The sequence below is a fragment of the Ammospiza nelsoni genome, chromosome 6 (assembly GCF_027579445.1).
Source record: "Ammospiza nelsoni isolate bAmmNel1 chromosome 6, bAmmNel1.pri, whole genome shotgun sequence".
NCBI classification, from domain to species: domain Eukaryota; kingdom Metazoa; phylum Chordata; class Aves; order Passeriformes; family Passerellidae; genus Ammospiza; species Ammospiza nelsoni.
The window spans coordinates 57,682,050-57,696,030 of NC_080638.1; the positions used below are offsets into that span (position 1 = coordinate 57,682,050).

At 39.4% G+C, this 13,981-nt stretch overlaps 1 protein-coding gene across 1 annotated transcript in view; it reads left to right on the forward strand.

The window, feature by feature from the left end:
* Window positions 1-10,667: 10,667 nt before the first annotated feature.
* The window catches only part of ESR2 (estrogen receptor 2), a 36,974-nt gene continuing 33,660 nt past the window's right edge, over window positions 10,668-13,981 (forward strand). Inside the window, exon 1 of the mRNA XM_059474374.1 lies at window positions 10,668-10,829. The gene's annotated coding sequence lies outside the window, so the exon portion shown is untranslated. The remainder of the gene's footprint in view (window positions 10,830-13,981) is intronic.

The following is a 13,981-nucleotide window of genomic DNA, read 5'->3' on the forward strand; positions in this document are numbered from 1 at the left end:
AGCCAGGTACTTTTTTCCCTTTCTATTGCTATTACAGTGAATCATCACGGTCTCTTAAGACACTCTTTAAAACCTTATTAAACAGGTTTTTGGTCCTCTAGTTACTGCAAGCTGGCTCTCTGCTCGAGTGATGGTAACTTAAGGAGTTTTTAAGAGACTGCTTCAGCAACCTGAAAGAATGAGTTTTGCCACAAAAAGAGATAGAATGCATTGCAGGAACTGAACAAAAGAACTGTTTGGAAGAGAGGAGTCACAAGAACTGTATTGTTCCTTTAAAAAGCAACCAGGAGTTGGTTTACTGAGAGTTAAAAAAAAAAAAAAAGAACGAACAACAATTTCAGAGGTTTAATTAAAATCAATTTTGATCTTTTTATTAAAAATTATTTTAGTAACAGTCTCACTGCTTTTATACCACTGCTATTATTATTGCTGGGAAAGAAATGTTCAGTGCTTCACTACAGCATGCAGGCATCACAGAACATGTTATGAAGAAAATGTGCTTTAATAGCAATGCATTGCTGGTATCAGATGCAAACATTAGATGCATAGAGTAATATAGAGTTGCAGTTAATTACAACTTGTCATCTTTGGGTTCTTTAGCATCAGAACAACTAGGAAATACATTCAATAAAATCAGAGTTGTGATGATTTGGGCTCTAGTTTCAAGAGATCAGAACAGGAGCCCATATTCTATGAATGGCTCTGCTCTTATTTGCAATACAGAGAGTAGCTCTCATACATAAAAGCTCCCAGGTGGATTTCTTTCATTTTGCTCTGCAGCAATATATGTTTAAATATATCTAGAAGCAAGTAAAAATACATATAGATGTGTGTGTACATATGTATGTTTAATTTTAAGTTTCCAGCAGCCTTTTTGTTAAGATGGTGGCATCTTCAGATTCAGGTGGATAATGATGATTGTAAGAGATGTAAAGTTGTTTCCCAAGAGAGAAACACGGGGATTACAAATTATGTGCAATATTTTATGATCACCTATAAAGCAGCAAGAAAAGGCTCACAGTTTAGAAACTTGTATATAGATTAACATCTCACTTCCATTACATAGAAAATATTTACAGTGTAGTTTTCCCATTAATGGTTGTATAAATTGTTTAATCTACTTTTCACAGTATGGGAAATTGGAAGGAAATAAAAATAAAAATGAGTGCAAGGTACAGTCAGGAGATAATGAGTTCAGTTACATGTGGGTCTAACTCATGTGTTTTTTCTTCCCAAAAATGTAACTGAAGGAGTCCAGCCCTACTGGTTGCTATATTATGTTAAACAGTCTATTTCCACAGAGCCATAATTGTGAATTGTAGGGAAAATTACTTTGGCTGCCTTTGGACCACCTTTAAGTTGAAATACTTCAGGTTATATATGTTAGTAGTTCATCCCAGTTCTGGAAAATGTTTTTAACCAAGGCTGTTTCCCTAATGGGAGAGGAGCTGGGCATGACAGTGCTCTGGATGCCCTCACCCTGTGGCACAAGGGGATCTTGGTGAGTGGGTGCAGTCAAGGCAGAAGATGGTTGGCACTGCTGGGGCTGCTCTTGGCAGCCCCCTGGCACCCCTGGGCTGGGTTTAGATTCCCTGAAGCACAGAATCTGTCTGCAAGCAGCCTTCCTATCAAAACCTCAGGTGTTTTGGTGAGCTCAAGTAACTGGCTTCAGGATGTTCAGGTCCTGGGGACCTGTGTGTGCTGTTTGTCTTTGCTCTTCTTTGGTTAATTTTGGCACAGAATGCAAGAAAAGCTGAGTCCATGGAGTCTTGGGATGATTCTGGATTTTGAATGCTGGTTTTTCTTCATTTTAATCTCATATGAAAGTAGTGATCCTGGCCTTGGTGAGTTTAATGGCAAGAATTCCACTGACTTCAGCAAGAACATGAATTCTCAGAAAGACCATGCCCTTCCACCAGTAACAGCTTCATATTACTAAGAATTTAGGGGCAGGTCATAAAAATATATAGAAAGGAGGTCACATTCCCAGAAAAGAATCACTGAAATAGTTTTGAAAATGATTTTTCCAACACTAATAAAGAAAATGTAATAGTCCATTTTATGCTCCTGTCCTTAGGCTATGCCTTATACCATGATCAATATAAAAGAAAATTATATTTCCTTGATTACTCATTCAAGCAGAAAATGAGTTCTGTTACCTGGAAATTTAGAAGTTTCCCACGTAATTGGATAGCCTTTGTACATCTTCAATTTTTGATGTTATTGGGTAGTTCATGTTATTTACTTAGATGTTTTAGTCTAATCATTTCTTTGACAGGTTAAAATATCACTATTACAGTGGGAACATTCTCCTGATAGTGGAAACCATTTAACAAATTAGATGCTCAATGCAATTTGCTGGTCAGTGATGCAGAATATACAGTGCATGTGCAAGAAATAGTTTAAATATCAACTAGAAACTAACTATGCAAATTACACAAAAGGATCCTGCATTGTGCTGCCTCTTTCCGCTTCTTCCAAGAGTGCAGAAGACACTGTCAGGAATAATTTGAGCAAATAAATTGTATAGAAATCTGTCTGCAGGCTCTGTCTCAGAAATTGCAGGCTCTTCTTTCAGTGCTGAGCACACTCAAAAAGAAATAGAGTTTAGGATTTGAAGGGGAGTGGATTAACCAGGAGTATTCATCATTTCTCTCTGGTACTCATGCAATAATCATCAGTCTTGAGGGGTGCCTGCCAAAGACAGGCTGGTACCTTTCAAAGTGTTGTAGGGAAGATATCTGCCACCTTGGCTGGCAAGAGTGTCCCTGAGGTCCCTTAGCCCTGGTGTGGGTCCTGTTGGATTTGTGACCAGTGCACAGCAGCAACAGCAATGACAAATAGAGATCTCCCAATTCCTGCACCTGCTGGAGTTCCAGCAGAGATGAGGTTTAACTTCAGCCAGAACATTCCCCCCTTGCTCACTCTTTCTTCCCCCCAGCTGGTGGGATGGGGAGAGAATCACAAAAGTAATGGTGAGCAAACCTGTGGGTTCAGATAAAGACAGTTTGGTAGGGAAAGCAAGAGACACCCCCTCAAGCAAAGCTGAACAAGGAATTAATTCACTGCTTCCCATAGTCTGGCAGGTGTTCAGCCATCCCCAGTAGAGCAGGGCCCCATCACACCTAACAGGGAGTTGGGGAAACAGAGTTTTGCTTTCTGGTTCATGCACAGAATCACCAAAAAGAAAATCTGTGCCTTTCATCCTCATTTCTCTCCTAATGCATTTCTGATTCTTCAGGCTCTGGTGTTGTCTGCTTGGCAATTTCCCCACTAGCCCTAGACTGCATGTATTTTATCTTCTTTCTTGTGACTGTGTCTTTGTACATGCACACTTCTGGCGGTTTTTCCCCTCTACATCTCCCAAAAGAGGTGTATTAGCCAGATGGTTTTAGTTTGCATGTTACAAAGATTTCATCTGTATAGAATAATTGCATAGAGTCATTATTTTATGTGTAAAATTTGTTCAGCCATGGGCCTCTCATGAGAGCCCTATTCCATTCCTTCCTAATTCCTACCATTACTATTACCACATCTCTTCACAAAATAGAAAATTAATTAGTGAGATGTCTCTAATGTTCATTATTTTTTTGGCTATTCAAGATAAAATAGCTTTGAGTGATAAGTAGGAATGCTGTTTGCATTCAGCTGCATTCACCATTTCTAGTTTTTGACACCTTTTTATTACATTTGTGACTGGTGCAGCAAAAGTAAGTGACTGCAGCTTCTGCTGGGTTCAGTATTCACAATCCTGTGGATTCTGTGAATATCCTCTCCCAACTTTCTTCCTGCCTCCTTGTTTCATGTGAGGATCCCTCAGAGCTTTGCTCCTCATCTCGTTCATGAGGAAAGTGTCAGAAAGAGATTAAGGTTAAAATGTCAGGTTTCTCTCATTTTTAGGTGTTGATTTTATGTGTCCAGACCCCAATCCTTTCAAGTGCACTCTGCATTATTGGACTCTCAGATGGAAGCTGCCCTTTGAAAACGAGCCATTGTTGCTTCTTGCTTTCCACATTCTCCTTGTTAAAAATCTCTTTAGGCTGATGGGTGTGCCAGTTTCTTTCCATTCTAGCAGAAAGTGGGAACAGCAGTGAGCCCCTCTGTTTAACACTAATTGGAACATGGGAAGCTCCTTCAGAGACCACTCTGAATGCCAGTAAAACCTGGAACTGTTGATCTCCTTGTGGGTGAGTGGGTGTGTGATCAAAATAACCAAGGAAGAGTCAACTAAAAAGAGGAGTGCTTCTGGTATGAACTTGAGAGAAGAACAAAAATTGCTTGGAGCATTTTTGTAAAAAATATTTCTGCAAGAATAAAATGAACTTCCACATGATTATTTCCCTGATCAGAGAACAAGAGGTTTATGTGTGTTCTGCAAATAAACAGCCAGAGAGAGGTGACTGCAGACCTCCCACAGTATAGAAGCGTGGGCTTAGGACAGAGTTAAACCATGAACACCCACCAAAAAAATGGTTTGATGAGCACTCAGATTAAAACCATGGTAGATTGGACCTGAGCTCATCCAGACCATCTTTAACAGAAGGTGCTGTGACCCTTCTGTTTCCTTTAGCAAAGTAATAGGTGCCATGTTCTCTGCTAATACATTGGCAGCATATTTTCTCTGATGTTCTATTGCATTTAAAGCTTATTTGAATTGAAGACTTTGCCTGCATTCCTAATTATTCTGGAGAAAACCCACCCTTCTGTCCCTCCCTCCCTGTCCTTTTGCTGGGATAACTTCCATGTGAAATTCCCAAGCTGGGGTGGCTTCTCCTGGATCAGGGGTGCTCCAGAGCCTGAGGGACAGGGAAGGACCATGTGGACCTGAGAAGGCAAGAGAGGGACACAGCTGCTGGTGATGGCAGCAACCTGTCAGACAGGAGGAGATGTCCAAGCCAACCACTGCCAGTGGCTGCTGCCATCAAGGACATTGATTTTGAGGGGAAATTGAACTAAAGTTGCTGCAAAATAAGATCTGATTTAGAAAAACTGTACATTAAAAAGATATGTAGTTAGAGCTACCAGGTTCTTTATCTACCTCTTTGTGGTGACGCTGAAAAGAGAAACAGCAGTTTCACCACTGTGATCTTTGAGGTGGCAAGCTGTTCTTAAGTACCTACAAAGATCAAAAAATGAAGTTCAGTTGCTTCAATTGCTGTAAAAACTTTAAGAACCTCTCAGCCACTTCAGGTGCCTTTGTAACTCTCTTCTCTTGTTCTGCTGGCATCATCTTCTGCGTTTGAACTTTGCTTTGCCAGTTAGATTTGGGTTATCTGCTGCGGACAGAAAATGTATTTCAGCTTATTTGAGAATATTTGTTATCTTTAAGAGAGACTGAATTCAGAGCAGCTGTTCTGGATGTCTGTTAAACTATTAAAGGGCAGTGGGTGTGACCAATTATATTTCAGCTCCACACCAAAGCCACTTCATTAGAGACTGCTTTAAGCCAGCAAGCCTTGTCTGTCTTGCCCAATTTTTTTGCCCCCTCCCATTGCCTACTTTCTGGTAAGATCATTGCAAAGAGAGGAGGCAGAAAGGAGTAATTTTCAAGTTTAGGTGGAGCAGATCTCATTAACAGGTATATGACATTAGCTGTTATCTTCTGGAATGGCATGGCTCACTTTTTGTATCACCTGTCAGCTGTCTGTAAGGTTGTTAATTCTCTCTGCTGATTTTTGTGGCTTTATGGAAAGAGCAGCCTTTTCCAAGTACTCCTACACTATAATGTGTGGTTTTGGGGTTTGTTGCCTAAACTTGTCTAGTAGGCTAAATGTAACCAGATTAAATGAAGAGGAATAACTAAAAGCCTTCTCAAAAATACTTTTGACTAGTGTTAACTGTAGGGTAGATGGGAAATGAATCCATTGTCACTAGTCCTTAGTGTTTGGGGAGGAATTCCTTTAGGGATGAAGTAGCAGGTTGGGGCCCTGGAGGGCATATGAGGTAGGTGAAAAGGAGAAGAAGGAAATGAATATTAATTTCCTGGACAGCAAGAAAAAAAATTCCTTCCCCATGACCAAACCATGGTTGTGTATTGGCAAGAAACAGCTTATGTTTGAAATGTTTGTATAAAAGGGCTCATTTCTGTAATCTCTATTCCCCAATTTCTCTGGAAGCAGAAAGCCTGGAGAAACAAGATTTGATTTTGGGGAAGCAGAGTTGCCTCCTTCAAAACACCTGCCAGTAAGCTAAGATCTCAGAAGAAAAGCAATATTTGTTTATTATAATGTCTTCATTTAACTGCTACTTCAGGACTTATGTGTCTACACACTGAGAATGTGATATGGAGACTGCTGGGTTTTTCATGTGTGATTTATATAGATGTTTTAGATCCATGTTGAGTTTCCTCTGGAAACCCAGGTTTTCTACATTTAAAAACCAGCTTGAATTCAAAATGACCTATGTTCAATGTGTATTTAATGAGGTAAATTGGAGGAAGAGAAAGTCACACAGAATCAAGGAACACAGTTCCACATTCTCAGCCAGTGACTTTCAGTTCTTTACTTTAGTTGTCTCTTGCCAAGAGTACAACTAATTGAGAAGAGAATGAAATACTTTGCAGCAATCTTCAATCCTAATGAACGTTGCAATAATTTAATATGAAAGAATTTAAATCTTTAGTGTGGTACTGGGGTAGAAGCTGTGGTAGCAAAGCAAGGTATTCACCCACTGTGTACTCACAGCAAATGAGGAGAATATACCTTTGCACAAAACAACACAGGGTTGGATAGTTTCCTTCAAATTCTTTTAGGCATAATTGTGCTATTTATTTCTGCTAATGTAATATTGCATCCTTATTTTCCTTAAAATCTACATCATTTTATGGATATGTGAAAAAATGTGGAGCTATTTTACAGCTATCAGCAAGTGTCCTTAAGGACAAAGCCACAGCAATGTAATGAGGTCCATAAGAACCTGTAACCACTGATGAACAGTGTCCAGGAAGATTCTTTCTGCAGTTCTGCTCTGGCCCTGCTTCTTCACTCCTCCCTCAGAGTGATCCTTTTACTGTAACACCTCTAAAACTTGTTAGAGGTGGTAAAAATGTTCTTTGTTAAGTGAATCCTCAAGTTAAGCCAATTTTCAAATTGCTTACACAGTGTGAATTTGCTGGACAGCCAAGTCGTGACTGTGAGACCTGGTGCTAAATATAGAGGGAGGGCTGGGGAGAAAACTCTGCTTTTTTGGGATTCTATGGACAGTGCACACCATGGGATGGGCACAGCCTGTCCTGTGGGCCCAGGAGCTGCTCAGCCTGCAGTAATTTCAGGTGATAATGACGTAGGTAAATTATTCTGTCAGGGACAGTATGGGCCTGCATTGTCAAGCAGATAAATTTATCCATTTTATTCACCACCTTTGTCTAAAGGAACTGCTTTTTTAATCTATTGGCAATAATGTGTTTTCCTTCATGTACTTGGACACACAGGGGAGCATAACATCCTGAACTGCATCTGATTTGGATTATTTTTTCCTTGTGTATTGCCTCAAGGCTCCTTGTAGCTGCTCCCCATGTGTGCTAAGCAGATGCTGCTTCACTTACAAACTGCTGCAGCTTGGAGTCTAATCACTCCTTTTTATGTGTGGAAGCTCCTATCTTGACACTCCCATCTTAACAACCCCCCACCCCCTGCAAAAGCCCTAGATAGAAAATACATTAATTAAAGGCCTTCATTTATATTGTTGTTGAAAATATTAGTTTACATTATATATATATCTTTATGTATATATATATATATGTATATGTATATACACACACACACACACACACAAAAAATACATAAAAGAGAGAGAAGAGAATGTGATTTATTTTTCTTTGTTTGCTGCCAGCCAGGTCCTGATTGTTTACCTAGATACTCTTCATTCCATTTGGTTATCTAACACATAAAATCTTTAAAACAATCTGAATTTTCCTTCATTGGAGGGTTTTGTTCATATTACCCAAAACAGCCGTGGCTCCTAAGAGAGTGGAGATGTGAATGGAGAGGAAGGATACAATCCACAGGTAACCCCTTTCATGCTGCTCCCAATGCTTATTTGGTTCCCAGGAATTTGGAGTAAAAGACTTACAGGACCAGGGTCTGGTCCACAGAATGTTGAGGGGATACATCAGGATGTGAAGAGAATGGAGCCCTTTTATGTGCAAAAAACTAAGGTGCACTTCTAGCAGAAAACCTTTATTATCTGTCCCATTAGCCCTGAGGGTGGCTGGGAACATGACCTGGTCCTTAAACAGACATAAATGGGATTACATAGACACCAGTCACACTCCATGTAATAACTAATCATCAAAAAGCACTGGCATTTAAATCCCCTCCCTAGCTTGCAAAAGGCTTTATCTTTTAAAACAAAAGGAAATTCAAATTAAAAGCACCAGGGTTTGAGCCAGCAAAACAGTGATGTGAGGAGACAAGGAGGCTCAAGGAAAGCACAGAGAAAAAAGGTAGAGACAAATTTGATACTGAGAAAAATTGCATTAGCAAAAAGTAATTATAGGAAAGGCTGACTGAGTAACAGTGATATTACCTTGGTCTGGTTTTGGCTGTGCTTGCAGAGATGTTGATAGCAAAGGAGGCAGAGCTGTTTCAGCTCCTAATTCTAACAAGTAGTTTTGGAAAGTTGTGTAGGCTTGAAGGTGTTTTGGTGTCCAAAATAACATGAAGCTTTATCCAAGCAAATTTATAAGCTTGGTATATGGCTTTATCTGAGATAATTTATAAGCAAATTTATTAATTTCTCTTGAGTAAATTAAATTAATGCTTAACAACTAATCAAGGATTTTGGAAGACATTACAATGTACAAGTGAGAAATGGACCTTGCTGGCTGTGTTCAAATTTTATGAGATTTTCTGTTGTTTTGGTTTTATGTTTGTTTGGTTTTGTGTGATTTTTTGGTAAATGCTAACTCAGGATGGTGGTTTTGGCTAGGGTAGAGTTATTTTTGTTTGTAGCAGCTAGCATGGGCTATGCTTTGAATTTGTGCTGGAGAAGGCAGATCTGGAAGCATCAGTGGCTGTGCATGAGGTGTGCTGGAGCAGGTCCAACCCTAAGGCATTGCAGTTTGTGGGTAAGTGCAAGCTGGAGCAGGAAGGAAGGGAGCAATGTTAAACCATAAAACCTCACGAAAGGGATCAGGAGTGGACATGGTGATGGAAATACCTTTCAATTGTTGTGATCCATGACTTGAGTTGTATGTTATGGGAGCTGCTGCAGCAGGAGCCTCCAGAAGCAGTGGAGGACAATCCTTACAGCTGCAGCAGACACCCAACCTGAGCTGCCTTTGGTGTCTGATAACCCCAGAACACAGCACCTCTCGTGTCCTGAGTGAGCACCATACCAGATGGAACACAAAATCATGGGCTCAATGAACCTCTTGGGCATTTTGGGGATGCTTGTGGTCTTTTATGGACATTTTACAGACATTTCACATGGGTGCTCCATAGGCTAAGGGAATGTTATCTGTGAAATGTATCAAAGAGTGAGAATGTAGATGGTGGGTAATGGTGATGTGTATGATGTAAATGGTTGGGGATAAGAAGTGGAGATTGTGCTGGTTTGGGCTGGGGTGGAGTTAATTTCCTTCACAGTAGCTAGTATGGGGCTGTGCTTTGGATTTGGGCTGGAAACAGTGCTGATAACAGAGGGATGATTTTGTTATCACTGGACAGCGCTTACACAGAGTCCAAGATTCTCAACACCCCACCAGTGAGGAAACTGGGGCTGCACAGGCAGCCAGGAAGGGACACAGCCAGCACAGCTGACCTCAGCTACCAAAGGTGTGTTCCAGACCACAGGGTGTCATATCAGCATACAAAACTGGGGGAAGAAGAAGGAAGCGAGGGGGACATTTGGAACAATGGCATTTGTCTTTCCAGTCGCTGCTGGGTGTGTTGTAGCCCCTCTCTCCTGCCTGCCCATGGGAAGTGATGAATGAATCCCCTGTTTTGCCTTGCTAATGTGGGAGACTTTTGCCTTACCTGTTCAACTGTTTTTATTTCAACCCACGAGTTTTCTCACTTTACTCTTCCAATTCTCTCCCCCATCTCACTGAGGGGAAGTGTGTGAGCGGCTGTGTTGCAGGCTGGGGTTAAAGCATACATAAGCTTTTTTTTTTTAAAGCATAAAATGCTTTGTTTTACATGCAGTAAAACAAAGCCATTATCCCAAATGGGTTCCAGTTAATTTACTTTTCTTGAAAATGAATGTAGCTACATTGAAGAAAAATACCCCCCCTTGTCTGTTTTTGTGCATCTGGTATTTTAAAAACAATGCCAAAGGAGTTTATTTATTATGCTGCCCAAAATGTCTAAGATGAGTACATTCCTGCTTCTGAGCAAATGTTAATTATGTTTCAGGTTTTCCTGTGACAAAGATATAAAAAGTTTGATTTAGCCTTTTAAAAACCTCAGTGTCGGATGCCAGAAAATGCTGGTTAATTAACCTTCAGATTTCTGTGCTACATATGAGAATGCTTGGCTTATAAAATGATTCCATCATGTAAGAGCCTTAACTGCAGTGAACGACAAATTCAGAGGCATGTTATGTCAGAAAGGAGGAGGAGGAACTTGTGTTTAGGTCTTGCCTTCAGAGGGAAAGGAAACACTGATAGTATCCCTGTAACCTTGCACTGATGAGCAGGCACCACATTGCTTTGGCAAGATTCATATTTGAGATCTGATGACTAAGTGGTGGTGGGCACAGCTGCTTTTAGAATCAGAGATAAAGGAAAGGAGGAAAACAAATCCAGAATTGCTATGAGAAAATCTTGCTGACATGTAATGCTGTCAGAGCATTTATAAAGAACAGAAACCCCATTCAGTGTCATTCAGGTACGTGCTATATTGAATGGAATATTTATTGTTGTAAATGTTGCCAAAGGTCTGCAAATAATAATCTCTGGATTTTTGAACAATAGCCTCTGTGAGGGAAATGAGATAGGTAAATTATTGAGTGTGTTAATTTTGGTTCCAGTGTAAATCTGTTCTTAAAATCTATCAGTTTATGCAGATTAAGTGATCTTCCAATGGGCTTGGGGTTTTTAAATATTTGTGGGTACAGAGAAAATGATGGAAGTTTGCTATTTTTTAGGTCTTTGGCTTAAGAATCTTATTAGAATAGAATTGCTGCACTGAGAGCAGAAGGAGTATTTTGGTACATACATGGTGTTTTAAGGTTTTTGGGAAATTCCACAGATAAATATACTAATAAAAGCTAAATGCCTCTTCCAAGCATCATAGCAATTGGTATAACCTGATCCAAACTAAATTGGGGTTACTGGGGCTCTCTTGACTTGACTTTTGAAATTCCAAGTCTCTCACTGATAAATGTCTCAGGTTTTGTTTTGACAGTTCTGAAGTACTTTTCCCATTGGAGTCAGTGATGTAGATTTACACTCTTTTATTAAAATCTTCAGCTTTAAGAAGGATCTTCCTCATTAGACAATAAGATCCAAGCCTGTTTTTTAAGTTTGCTTTTGGCACTGCTAAAAGGTTTATTTAACAATAACTAAAGATTGGACAGCACATGTGTAAATCTTCATCAAACCCATCAGAGCCTTGCCTGAATGCTCATAAAAGACTTTTGGCTAGAAATGGCAAAAATGATCTGGTCTTTAATCCTGGATGCTTTATAACCAGGGTTTTATTAGAGAAAATAAATTACAGCCTGGAGAGAGGATGGGATAAACAGCAAATTGTGCAGTTTATACCTTGGAATGGTTGGTAAATGTGCTATTTCTTTCTGGGAAAGGGTTCAGCCTTGTCATACAGAGACTGATGCACAATTGCAATTTGTGTGTAGAGGAAGTTTTGATATGATTATGGGTGGATGAGAAACTGCTTTTGGACATAAAGTCATTTACCATTTGCTTCTGATGTGCTCGGTGTTACCAGCAATGTGTTTCCTCATCCATATCCTTGAAATTCTTTGCTCATCTGTTGTCCCCACGAGAGGGGGAGTTCTAAGACTGGTGCTTTTACTGAAGCAACAAATACACGTTGTATTTCTGATTTGAAGCTTGAAAACTTTTATTTGGTGTTTGAGAACTTTATTAAAAGTCTTCTTTCTGTTTATGAACAAAGTTCAAGCACTTCGCTGTGGCTGTCCTCCGTTTTGCTTTCCTTTCTGAACTTCTCTGTACATTTTAAAATAAGATGTATCTTGCATTTTGCAGACACAGTGACTGCAACACAGCATTAGTGGAAGACAGCTGTAGTGTCTTCTCTGTCAGGCTGGTAACTCTGTGTGTGAGTGAACAGCTCAGCTTCCTCATGCTCTAAAAGGAGAAATAACAATAAAAATTTTGGACCTGAAGGGATGGAGCAAATCTGATGCTTCTTTGCAAATTATCTCATCAGTGCTGTAAAGGAGAACCAGTATGGAGCTTCAAGTATTGCTGGAGAAAGTGGAAACACACAAACTATTTTATATCCTTAAGAATATTTTTGGCTGATTACCTGAAAAACTTTAAATATCACAGGAAGAAAATGCTCATAGTTTTAGAGGTGTTCTTAAAATGTTGCAACTGCAGAATTGTCTTCAAGAAGTCAGTTAATGCATCTGTAATGATGTTCTGATCAAGAATGATTAAAATATATTAATTAAAACAACTATAAATCCAGTTAGTACATGATCTCTTTAAATGCTCTTAGTTTTAGTTCTGGTTCTTGAATATTGGCTTAAAGGTAAAAGTAGCAAAGAGCTTGCAGTGATAAGGGATGGTGATCCAGGGGGCTGACCAGGTTTTATATCCACTATTTTACTGTGCTCCTATTCAGCTATCTGCATGCTTTTCCTAGCAGGAAAGAAATATTCACACAAAAGAGTTTGCTGGTCCATTCCTTGAGAGACAGGACATAAGCTTAGCAGGCAGAAATTCCAGAATATTTTCTAAGATTTCATTTTAATAAGACTAGGAGGGCATTACAATTTTGTCTTAATTAATATGTTAGACAAATGTCCATCTGTGAAACTCATCAACAAAATTCCAACTGACTCAGCTGAGACAGGATTTTACTCGCAATAAAAGGCAGGTTTTCATGTCTGGGTTAATGATGACACAAATCTGGAACAGCTTGCTTTGTTTAAGGGACTAAAACATATGCACAAACTTTTGTTACCTGTGGATGGTGCTAAATAAATCAGACCTGGGATTTCATGCAGCTTTACAAGAATGTTTCAGACCTTGAAAGGCAGGAATAAGCAATGCCTTGGTTTCTGTGCTCTTTCAGTGATTTAGTGATGGTGGAGAAAAAGTAAAGGCATAATGACTCATTTATGAGGTGATTTTAAGTATTTTAAGTCATCAAAAATCAGGTATCAAAAACTGCATTGAAAAAACTATTTTAAAGAAGTTAGAATAAAATTGCAGAGGCAAAGATATTTAATCTTGAATTTGCTGTTAATGTGAAAGTGCACAACAAAATTAATGCAATTGGAATAGTCTTTTACAGAAATTCCAATAAGAAAATCAATTTACTATAGCTAAAGCCAGATAAGCAGCCAGAGGAGTTCTGCATTTTGTACATATTCAGACATAGATTTCTGTAGATAAGATTGCTTATTCAAGTTTTATGACTAAAAAGACAAAAGTTTTACACTTTCAATTTACTCTTTGGCTACCTAAATTAATCCTATAGCATGAATAATTTGCATTGGAAAGAGGCTGTCTGGAAGAAAAACACTGTAAATAACACCATTTTATTTGGGGGGAGGAGAAAGTAGAATAAGACATTGCAAATTGGTCTGACAGGAAAAAAGTCCACTGCTCTTTCTTCACTCTTTAGGTCACTGAGATCTGAAATGATTATTCCCTGACAACATTTCTGCAAGGAAGGTTTTCTTTTGCCAAAGATTGCTCTGGTTATCACCATTGCTCCTGAGCCTCACAAAGCAGGAGGTTATTTGAGGAGCCTGAGGCATGGCATGTCCAAGGGAAAGCTTAGCCAGGAGCAATGAATCCTGCATTTCTGACATCCATGCC